Consider the following 12,319-nt stretch of genomic DNA (forward strand, 5'->3'; position numbering starts at 1 on the left):
AAAAGATATGACAAAAAAATCTGACCACTCAGGTATGAGTTACTACCCTTGAGAATTCTAAGTGAACAATATGAACAGCAACTCTTCTGAGACAAATAGACATGAGAAGTTAACAGACAAAATGGCACGCCATCCTTGTGTGATACTAGAGGTCAGAGAAACAAAGAAGCTACAGTCAGAATCTAGTCATAACAGTTTTATAGCATGATCAAGTCACACATGCCTGCCATCTCCTGTGCTCCTTACAGTGCTTCAATATCAACCATTAGGATCAAAGATAGTACATCTCTTTGCATTATACTTTTTCATAATTTCTCAGAGATTTCAGCAAGGAATTTAAGGTGTTTGAGTGACACTTTCACAGTCCTAGTTCAAGGGCACCTGATATGTCCTTCAAATGGAACCTACTTATCCTGTGAGGCCTCACTTATTAAGATATAAAAACACAAGACAATCTACTGTAGTAATTGACGTCAATACATTTCCTGAATTGTTACTCACAATGGAAACATTTTCTCAAATATAGATTTTAGCTCATGGTGAATATTTGCCTTCACAGAAATAATCTAGGAATGTCAGAAGGAAAACTACATAGGTGAAATGGACATAGAGTTATTTTTTATTATTTATTTATTTATTAAAAATTTCCACCTCTTCTCATTTCTGTCCCACTTCCCCCCTCCCAAATTTTTTTAAAAAATTTTAAGACTTCTCTATTTATTATGTATACAACATTCTGCCTCCATGTATGCCTGCATGCCAGAGGAGAGCACCAGGTCTTATTACAGATGGTTGTGAGCCACCATGTGGTTGCTGGGAATTGAACTCAGGACCTCTGGAAGAGCAGCCCGTGCTTTTAACCACTGAGCCATCTCTCCAGCCATGTAGAGTTAATCTTAACTATCAGAAGAAGAAAAAGAAGTTATGGGGAACTAAAACTTTAGATAACATTATCAGAAGCAGAGAATCAAATTCTTTCAGGGTTCCAACACACAATAATTCTTGAACGTAGGTGGACATGACATTGACCTGAGACATATTTACAAGAGAAGCAGCCATCTCTCCCTGATGGTCTAAACTCGTACAGTATGTTGACGATACTTTACTTTACAGTCCATCCTTGGAGATCAGCAAAACTGATACCTCTGCTCTTCTAAATTTCCTGTCCAGAAAGGGCTATAGAGTCTCACCTTCTAAGGTCCAACTGTCTACCTCTCAGGTCATTTACTTGGGATTAACTATTACCCCAACCCCAAAAGCTATTACCCTAGACAGTAAAAAAGCCAATTCAGTCCCTTGCAGTTCTTTCTACAAAAGAAGAAGTTTTATCATTCCTAGGAATAGTTGGCTTCCTGTATTCCTGGATCCCCTCTTTTCCCCTCCTTGCCCACCCCTTATATGAGGCAGCTTTCGGCTCTCTACGTGAGCCCCTTCTCTATCCCATTACTAAACCCTTCCAGAGACTCCAGAAAGCCCCTATCCAGACTCCAGTTCTTCCTTGCCAGATTTAACTTGTCCCTTCTTCCTCTATGTAACAGAGAAGAAGAGTTATATCCTTGGGTTTCTAAGACATCAGTGGGGACCTTTTTTGTACCTGTAGCATACCTGCAAAAGAAGTTGGACCTCACCACTCAGGGCTGGGCACCCTGCATATGCACTTTAGCTACCACCAAGCTTCTTATTCGTGAGTCAAAGAAACCAACCTTTGGGACACCCACCACTGTCTTCTCCCACCACAGTCTGTCCCATCTCTTAATTTACAAAGGCTTACAAACCTTATCTCCTCCCTGAGTTCTTTACTCCAGATGGCACTAGTTGAAGATGCCTCACTCACTTTTCAATCCTGCCCACCCCTTAATATCTCAAATCTCCTTCCTTAACCTAAAATTAATTATTCCTCATCTCATTTCTGCATAGAAACCTTAGAGGATCTACAGTCCCACCCCTTACAAATACAGGAGGGTAAACTGTCCCTGTAGTGATGTGATGAGCAGATCTGCTTTTCGTCCTGCCCGGCTTCTGCACGGCTAGCTTTACACCCAAAATAACAACACACAAATTGTATTCATTTAAACACTGCTTGGCCCATTAGCTCTAGCCTCTTACTGGCTAACTGTCACATCTTGATTAACCCATTTCTATTAATGTGTGTAGCACCACGAGGTGGTGGCTTACCGGGAAGATTCAGCATGTCTGACCTGGCGGCTGGCTCCATGGCGTTTGTCTCGGAGACAAGAGTCATGGTGACTGACCTCACTGCCTTCTTTCTCCCAGTATTCTGTTCTGTCTACTCCACCTACCTAATTTTCTGTCCTATTAAAGGGCCAAAGCAGTTTCTTTATTAACCAATAAAAGTAACACATAGACAGATGACCCACCTCCATCATGTCCCAGGCCACTTATACCTGGTACACAGATGGCAGGTCCATTTTATGTGAAGGAACCTGTAGAACAGGTTATGAGACACTGTAGATACTGGAGTGGTGGAGGCACAGGCACTCCATGCTCATACCACTAATCAGCAGGCAGAATTAATAGCTCTTACCCGTGCCTTCCAGTTAACAAAGGGGCAATCTTTAAATGTTTACACAGACTCTAAATATACCTTTCATATCCTCCTGCCCCACACATCTAACTGGAAGGATCATGGGCTTCTTATGATGAAAGGAGGATCCATAACTAACTCAGGTTACATTATGGACTTGTTAAAAGCCTCCTATCTCACCAAACCTGTAGGAATTATACACTGTTGGTCTCATCAGACTGAAAGTTTGATTATTTCCAAGAGAAATAACTGGGCTGACCAAGCAACTAGAACAGCACTATTCTGGGGCCCAAACCTACCTCAGTCACCTCAGGTGGTTCATACAATACAGCCCATATCTCCCAGACACCCCTGGTACCCGGCAAATTCTGTTCTACCTACATCAGCTCTTTTATCCTAATTGCAAAGCTGCTTTATTTTGCCAAGACTCACCTCCAACTAAATCCTGAGGACTTAGAGTTCTTAAAAGCTATAACTGCCTCTTGTAAAATCTGTCAAAAGTCATATCCCAAAATCAAATATCATAGCTTCCTCTTTTCCATCCACCACAACAGGGGCTCTATTCCAGGAACTGACTGCCAGCTTGATTTTACTCATATGCACACAGTCAGATAAGTTAAATATTTCCTGGTTTTGGTGGACACCATGTCTGGTTGAATTGAAGTATTTCCCAACAGTAACAGGGGGACTACTCATTACCTCAACCATATGCCAATTCATGCTCACTGCCAATTAAAATAGGAGATTGAATATTATTCTCTCCCCCAGACCAACACCCCTCACCCCTTTCTCCTAAATAGCAGAGTCCCTTTAAGGTAATTCTTGTAACTACCACAGCTGCCAAGCTCAAGGGATTCTCTCATTGTAACCACCTGTTTCACCTTAAACCTTTTACTCTTCCAGCTCAAGATACTCCCTCATATATGGTAACTCAAACAGAACCCTGTTCCCTTAAGTTCAAGAGAAAACCAAGATCAGTCACCTTTTCTCCAGTTCCAGAAAAATAAAAGTCTCATCACCATACTCAACCCTCCTGTGCCAAAAACTCCATATACTGTTTCTCTCCCTTGCTTTCCTATTTGCTTTATCAACTTCTCTATATCTCCAATGCCGGATTTAAATTTCCAGATTAACAACTCAGCTGTTATTACAGGGACCATCATTAAACATAGAGCCAGAGGTACAAAGTTTGCCAAGAGCCCAGGTGGTAAGAAACAATAACGAGCTTGGGGACATTCATAGCCCCAGATTTTAAAAACTCACAAAACAGACTTTAACATAACAGTTTTATCACGGACTGCAGCATTGTCTCCTGGATGTTAAGGTAATACCATGATGCTAAAGAGAACAAGTGCCTTATGATTTGATTCAGGTAAAACATTGAGGGGTCTAATAATTCCCCTTTTAAATAATTCCCTCTTCTTTTCCTCCCTCATCCCCACTGTCTTCCATTCCAACACTATACATCATCATCATCATCATCATCATCAGCTTTTAATATGTCTAAAATTTCTTTTCAAACATTCTTTCGTAAGGTCTAGGGAGCCAATTGGACCTATTTAAATGGACTAGACTTGCCCAGATAAGTATAATTTAATTCTTCCCTTATTATTCCTGGTCTCAGGAGTCCTTGTGACATTATTTCCTCCACCCCCCCCAAAAAAAACCCTCTATCTACCCTCTTCGGACTACCCTGCCTTAATCACCAGGATCTAAATTTTTTTTCAGACAAATTTTTTTCTGTGTTTCTAGCATCTTGTGAGGTCCAAGCTGCCAGCCAGCTACTTCCACAGAGCCTGAAAAACCACAAAAGTGACCAGCCACTGCAGGTTGTGGTCAAGAATCTCAACTCTCTGACACCCACAGAATCAGCAAAAAACATTCTTGAGAGACCTGATGATGCCCACAAAATCAGCAGGAAGCAGTCATCAGAGACCTTATGATGCCCCATTCCCATCCATTAAAGACCCCAAACTTTCCAGACAGTTGTAGTGCACGCCTTTAATACCACACTTGAGAGGCAGAGGCAGGTGGATCTCTGTGAGTTCAAGGCCAGCCTGTCTACAAGCTAGTTCCAGGTCAGGCTCCAATAGCTACAGAGAAACCCTATCTTCAAAAAAAAACAAAAAACAAAAAAAACAAAAAAGACCCCAAACTCCCAAATTTTTATAAGAAACAAAAGGGTGGAATGTAATGATTCAGTCACACAACATGGCTGACATTTCTGGGTTCCAAGGCTATGCATGTGCATTCAAGCCCTCAGGCAGAAGTACCTAATGGCCTCAGGAATCTTAAATTACCCCACGTGACACACGTGCAGCATGGTTGCATCATCTACGTATGACACAGCTGCATGAGCCCTTGCATACATGTGTGTGCTCCGTCACCTTTGTATGATGCAGCCACATCATCCTCCTGTGCACATGTGCTGGGGGGGCTTTAAAATCTGGGTGCACCATCTTCAGCTCTCTCTCTGCACATTGACCTTCATCAGGCCTGTACACCCCTCCTCAATAAACTCCTAAGCAGGCTTATTGCATGTTCCATGTTTCCTTTTCACTCGTGCCAGGTACTTCCAAGGGGCATGCTATGTGTTCTCAGGATAAATACAGAAACCATCTCCAGCAAGAACATCACAGTTGCAAATTCAAATAGGCTGCATTGTTAAAAAAATAAAAGCCACAATCAAAAGATAGGCCATGGATGTGGCTAGCAATAAAGATGAGAGTTGGCCATAATTATGATAGGAAACAAAAAAGCTTAATAATTTTAATAATTTAAAATATAGAGAGGGCCTGAGGAAACAAGCTCCACTGGGACCAGAAGCCAGGAGCAAATCCAGTCCCAGGAGCCAACCCAGTCCCGGGACATGGGCGGATCAGGATTCAGCCATTATCCCTCTCAACCAAATTTAAAAGTACTTTTTGTCTTGATACCTTGCAACCTCTGTTATCCATGGCTTGGGCCATGTTTTCTAGCCCAAATATGTGCCTTGGAGTTTCCAGAAACAGCCTGTGATTTCCACCTTGTTGCAAGTGCTAAGATTATGAACTTGAACATTTCTAAATGCTGCAAGATAACTGACACCTGTTGAAATTTATTTACTTGCCTGCTGTCTAGTACTGAACTTCCTTCTATGACTCATAGATGTAAAATAATCCTGGAGCAATTAATATCAACAGAGACTTGAGAGATATAGAGACAATCTGATAACAGAGTAGAACCCATAAAAATTTCATAGTAAAATATGACTAGCTTATTCAGAACCATGCTGTAAAGAGGACTTATATGGAAGCAACCATTTCTGTCTATAAACTAATGACCTCTTTTCTTGTAGGTATATCTTTCTCATCCTCAGAAGGACTTCCAGATCTGACGTGTACTTCTTTTATATACTGGAAAAAATGTAAACATAGAAAGTAAATGCCACAGATCATGGATAAGTATGAATTTCTCTGGGATATTGATCCTCAAAACAACTAAAGCTACTAAGACATTACTGGAAACTCAAGATACTTTATGTCCAGGCATTTAACTCTTGAATGGAGGACTCAACACATGGGGCAAAATGTTTATTCCAAGGATACTCAGGCCTTTAGTATTGCAAAATGAGTTTCTCTGGAACAAAACACACACACACTTGCTGAAGAATATGAAGGTTTATTGGCTTATTAGGACTTCACAGTTATGGATTGTTTGCTTGTTGGAGCAAAAATTTTCTTGAGCTGTCACTAGTCCCCAACAAGCCCAGTGCCTGAGCCAGCATCTTATTTTCTCTTAGGTTAAATCTTTGAAATACATTTGAGTAGGAGTACATTATTTCCCACTAATATCTAAGCTAAAGTGTCATTAAATATCACTTGAATGATATAGCTAATATTTTTCTTTGTATTTATTCTTTGGGGATTTCACATCACTCATTTTGATTCCTCGTATCTCCCCTCGCCTCTCATCTGCCCTCTGCTCTTGCAACCTAACCCAAATTAAAACCAAATAAAAAATGAAACAAAACAAAGACAAGAAAAGCCAAAAAGAGAAAAAAGAAGAATCTTGTGGAAATTGTAGAGTGGCCCATTGAGTCACCCAGTTTACCACTTAGTCCACTCATCTTTACTTGCAAGTGCTCATTGCCATGAGTCATTGGTCTAGCTTGTCCTCTCTGACTTCTGCTACAACAGTGATAATGGGCTCTCCCTGGGGCTCCTCTTGGATATCCTGTTGCTGTCATGTGCCATGGAGATTCTGCTATTCAGATCTGTAAGTTTGTCCCCTTCATATGCTCCAACAGTTCATTAATGAGGTGGATATTGGGGTGGACTAACTCATAGTTCTGGTTCTGGGCCTGGTTGATAGGTTGGCTGATTAGCTTGCTAGTTTTCCCTTATCACTACCCAGACAAGCTCTCCATGATTGCCTCGGCTACCTCATCCAATGCAGTCTATAGCAAGAAGCAAGGCCAATTCTCTTCTTCTTGGACATTCAAATCCAGATGCTCCTCACTCATATTGACAAGGGGCAGCTCTACTGTTTTGTTCAGGCAAGGTGCAGTGCCCTCTCATGATTGCTGTAGAAGGCATGCAAAGGGATGGCAGGGTTAGCTTTCCTGCTCTCATACCTTCAGATCTGTCTCACCTGCACCCCCAACAACAGGGTCATCTGTATTGTACTTTCCAGGCAGGGAGCAGGGTCCAATCTCCTGTGTGACAGAGCTGGTAGGGCAGGGCTAGTTCGCTCACTCTTGTAATTCTGGGGCCAAGTCTCTTGCCTGTCATAGGTAGTGAGGGACAGAGGAGGGAGGGCATCTTTCCCTCACTTGTGCCTCCACATGGCAGATTAGTGGTGGCAGTGGGTCAGCTTTCATGCTCTCTTGTCCTCATTCCTTCATGGTTGGCTCACCTGTGTCCCTGATTACAGGGTCAGTTCCAGTGTGAATCCCAGGTATGGTTAACACCTATGATGAGGAATAGCATCATCTTTCCCAGTTCTAGTGCCCAGAACTCTACTGAGGGGTCAGGCCAGCTTGCCCACTGTAGTTTCCATTGAGGGGCAGGACCAGCCTTCCCAGGATCAGTGAAAGCCACGACCGACTCAGCACAACATGGCTCCAATGACCCCTGCTTTAACATGGGTCATGGACATCACCACAGACCCAAGCTGCAATAGGACCATGTACCCAGACATGACCCTTGGTAGCAGCTTAGGGACATGCACCACCACAGCCCTGGTGGCTGCAGAGACCACCCAGATCAGCACAGCCCTGGTTCCAGGTGACTGATCAGACTTTATGCAATTGCAGAGCCTTTGGTAGCAACTGGAACCGTGGACACAACCCAAGACCCTGGCTTCCATATGGCCACGGATCCATACGTGGCCCTAGGTAGTGGCCCATGCCTGGATGTCTCTACGAATCCAAATGGCAGCATGCAACACCCTGAGCAGCTTGATCCCATATATGGTACAATCTTCAGACACAAACATGGTCTGAGGTGACTGAACAGAGCAGATATTTTGGGCTTTGCTAAAATGCTGACAATTTTGGTCTGAAGTCATAAAATGACTCCCAAATTAAGAACACTAGCTCTTCTTCCAGAGGTCCTGAGTTTAACTCCTAGCTACCACATGTTGGCTCAAAACCATCTATAGTGAGATCTGGTGCCTTCTTCTGGAAGCAGGCAGAGCATTGTATACATCATAAATAAAACTTAAAAATTGCCAATAATTTGTTATCCCAACAGTATATCTGACAAATACAGAGGGAACATTTTAAATGGAAACTGTTCATCCCAGTTCACTTTCTGTTGCTGTGACAAACACCATTATCAAAAGGAACATGTGGAGAAAAGGGTTTATTTCAACTTATAGCTTAAAGTCCATCTTGGAAAGAAGCATGGCCAGGAACTTGAAGACAGTAATGGAAACAGAGACCGCAGCAGAATTCTGCTTGCTTGTTCAACCTGAATTCTTATATAACACATGATATCCTTAGGGAGATTGCTGTTCACAGTGAACTGTATTCTCCTACATCAATAATCAACTAAGAAAATGGCCCACAGACATGCCTACCAGCCAATATGATGAAGGCAATATCTCAAGTTTTCTTCTTTCCTGATGATTCTAACTTGTGCCAATTAAGTAATAATAACAGCAATAGTAGTGAACACCCACCTCCAGCAAGCATGTAGTGCACTCCCCTAATTGCAAGCCTGTAATTGAGATATGATGAACTGGAGGAGTAGAAAGAGGGAAAACTAAAATCAGGATATATTTAATAAGAAAAGTTATCTTCAATAAAAGGAAAAATGGAAGGGGATACTGCTTTCTAAATTTTAAGAGTAACTCTACCATTTTTAAAGCATTTGTAAAGCAAGATAGCTGGGAGATTTGCCAACACCATGAAAACAAAGAAACTATTTCCGAATCATCTCAAATGATAATAAGACAAAGTAGAATCTGTCTGGTGGGGATTGGTTCTTAATCAGTTGGATGTCATAAGTTGGGGTTTGGCTCATGAAGATGAGCTACATCAAAGTTAATTGTGGCTATTTGTGTGCATGCAGCTGAGTAGATTTTTATTTTTTTGGAATGGATACTATGGTATGCACATATCAAGAGAAAAAGAAGGGCTTTGAGGTAAGCGCTTTAGGGTAATTAATGTCTTTAGTTTTTCTCTAAGTTCATTTCAAACTTAAGTGCAGATATTTACATTGGTTGCAGGGAAGAAGTGTTGTGTGTAAGCTAATATTATTGTAGAACATTATTGAAGGGTTTTTAGGAGTTCAGCATAAGGTGAAAACTAAAATGCAGAGAAATGAGGCAAAATTTAGGATGCAGTAATAAAGTTGACAAATAATGCTTTCAGTGAAGATGATGGTAAAAAGTAGTCTGAAAGTTCTCATTCAGTCCTCTAATTTTCAATTCTCTGCCTCATGTTAAAATGTAATCTAACTGGAGTTCTTCACAGTTTTAGCTCTATAGCAAAAAAGTTCTGGTCCTATAAATTGTCTCTGAAAATACATGCTGACCACAGTTGTGATAGGCCACTGTGAGTCTGGGGAAAGAGCTTTATGGCACATTTAAATTCTTTGATATGGACTGATATTGGACGTAGGTGGACATATGTGGCTGCAGTGTGGTTCACACTCATCTTGTAATTCATGTGCTGGAAGGACCATCTTTTCCTGCCTTGTGGAGATGAAAGGGAAAAGAGCAGAGTGATGGGGCTGAGGATGGAGGGAGTCATGATTCGCATGCTAGAGGTTAAGGCTCATTGTTGCCAATCATTAATCCCTTCCCTTATGGTCAACTTACAATAGTCAGATTCATTTCAATATTGTTTCCTTTCTAAACTATATCATTGTTGTTGGGGCAGCTGGCCCAATCCCTGTGTTCAGGGGCGTGGCTGCCCCAGGGGAGAAAGGTACCCTTAAAAAGACCGGGTCCCGGAAGGACGACCCTGATTTTTGTCCCCCGCGTTACCCTCTGCTTTGCTGGACCCTTGGCTCTGTAAGTTCCCTTATTTCTCCTTTTATTAAAACTGATTTATTATAAAAGGACTATTTTTGGTTATTTCCAAACTCCTTCGACCGCCGGTACACATTGTAGTTGAAGAGATGGCAAGAAAATGACTGATAGAAGCTATCTTTTCACAACAGTGGGTTTTAATTTGGGGAGTAGCTCACAAGCAAGAGAGAGTACCTTTGAGGAGACTGGATGTTCAGTGGTAGATTTCCAGCATACTGGAAGATCTAAAATTCTCAAAACCTCACATTTCAGGGCAATGCTTACATTCCACCTTCCCCAAACCCATCTTATTCAAGGTGGAAATTCTCAAAGAAGTGTATAAATCCTGTCTACCTCTGTAAAGATGAAGTCAGATAAAGAGTTCCAAGCTGATGATGTTTTGCACCCTCCCATTTATTGTAAGGGATGTCTCATGTGGAGTCCCTTGTACACAGACCAACCTTTGCTGGGCCTATCCATCTTCTTTCTTCTATTCTCTCTTTCCAAAGGAATTTTAGTGTCTTATAGGGTTTGTACGAGACAGGCCAGCCAGTTGTAACCTTTCACACACATGCAGTTGAGTATTATTTATAATTTTTGAATAAATGTCCTTCCATCTGCAACAAAACAGATTTACCTGATGGGTACCATGTGAATTAAGATGAATAAATGCAGTGAAACATTTTTACTTATATGTAGAACCTATGAAAACTTAATTTATAGAATCTCAGAAGAAGAGTGGAAAACCAAGGGAAAAAAAGAGTAAGAGAAGTAAGGAAATGCATGTTAGGATAGACAAATTTTCAGTAATAAAATGAACCAATTCTAGATCTTTAGAAATTGCTAAGGTGCTGAAATTCTTACCTCGGAAACATGTACACATGAGTTTCACATCCAACAACTATAGAAACATAAATGACGCTTCCTGCTCCTATAATAACTGAGGCAGAGACAAGAGAATCTCTGGGTCTGGCTAATAAGCCAGCCTAGCTGGACTCATGAGCTTCAGATTCTCCAACACATACACTCACAAAGATGAGCAAATTCTGAGGCTCTAAAATACACATAAGTAACTATACTTAATGCTTCTTGTGAGGAAAATGTTAAAACAGGTCTTAAAAGTTCTCCTCTCAAGAAATTGGTTGTAGATAGATGGATTTTAGAGCTTCTATTGCTATGAAGAAACAACGTGACAGAAAGCAAGTTCGGGAGCAAAAGATTTATGTTTTTCTTACACTTCCAAGTAACAGTTTATCACTAAGACAAGGACAGGCAGGAGCTCAAGGCATGAACCTGAAGGCAAGGACTGAAGCAGCAGCCATAGATGAATCTGTGTGCATGCTTCCTTCCACTGGCTTGTTTAGCCTGCTTTCTTAGAAACCTTCAGGTCACCTTCCAAGGATTTACACAATCTACTGTGAGCAGAATCCTTCCACATCAAACATTAATCAAGGAAGTGTCTGAAAGTCTGTCCATATGACAATCTGGTGGGTACATTTTTTTCAGTGGGAGTTCTCTTTCTCAAAATCACTCTTTTGTTGTTGACATGAAAGTACAGAGCAATATATAGCATATGATTTAATTATGGTAATCATTTTTCATTATATATATGCATATATGTGCATATAGGAAGTTTTCACCATATATAATCTTAAAATAAAATTTCATTTTCAATCATACTACAATAAATCTGGGGAAATGGTGGCTTCAAAAAAGTCAAGGATTTGCAGAAGTCAACATAGAAAAGTATTATACAAATGTTTATAAGAGTGTATCATTGTCTGTTAAAACCTTCCTTAGTATCCCCATTATTACACACACATGCAGACTGTCCTTTAATAGTTAAATCCTATCAGGTTTCTTAATATTTTCTGTTTAGTGTATAAAGGCAATAAATGCTATTTGACTATCTTAACTTAGATTTTTTGATTTGGCAAGAAAAGTAGCTAAGAAAAAACTGTCCAGCAAATTTTATTCTGTTGCTGTAGAAAAAGGCAAGACTAATGTCCAAAAATAGACTGTAAATCAACCATTGTTTTACAAACTGTGACAAATACATAATTTGTATAAATTGATTAATATTCTCAATGTCACAAAACAATATAGAATATGCAAATATGCAGTTTATATTATATTCACATTTTATATATGTATATGTTAGTTCTTGAATACATACTACCTGCTTTTAGGACATGATTGAGCATATATACATGATTGAATAAAATATTTACATTATTCAAAAACACAATTTTGATGTTACAGATACGGTTAGAA

General features: G+C 40.5%; 1 protein-coding gene across 3 annotated transcripts in view; it reads right to left on the bottom strand.

Annotated features, from left to right (window-relative positions):
• Nucleotides 1-12,319, bottom strand: part of LOC119820864 (zinc finger protein 54-like) — a 65,020-nt gene that overhangs the window by 27,157 nt on the left and 25,544 nt on the right. For all 3 annotated transcript variants that reach the window (XM_038339537.1, XM_038339536.1, XM_038339538.1), the window contains one exon: nt 10,507-10,662. The gene's annotated coding sequence lies outside the window, so the exon portion shown is untranslated. The remainder of the gene's footprint in view (nt 1-10,506; nt 10,663-12,319) is intronic.

The sequence above is a fragment of the Arvicola amphibius genome, chromosome 8 (genome assembly GCF_903992535.2).
Source record: "Arvicola amphibius chromosome 8, mArvAmp1.2, whole genome shotgun sequence".
Lineage (NCBI taxonomy): Eukaryota > Metazoa > Chordata > Mammalia > Rodentia > Cricetidae > Arvicola > Arvicola amphibius.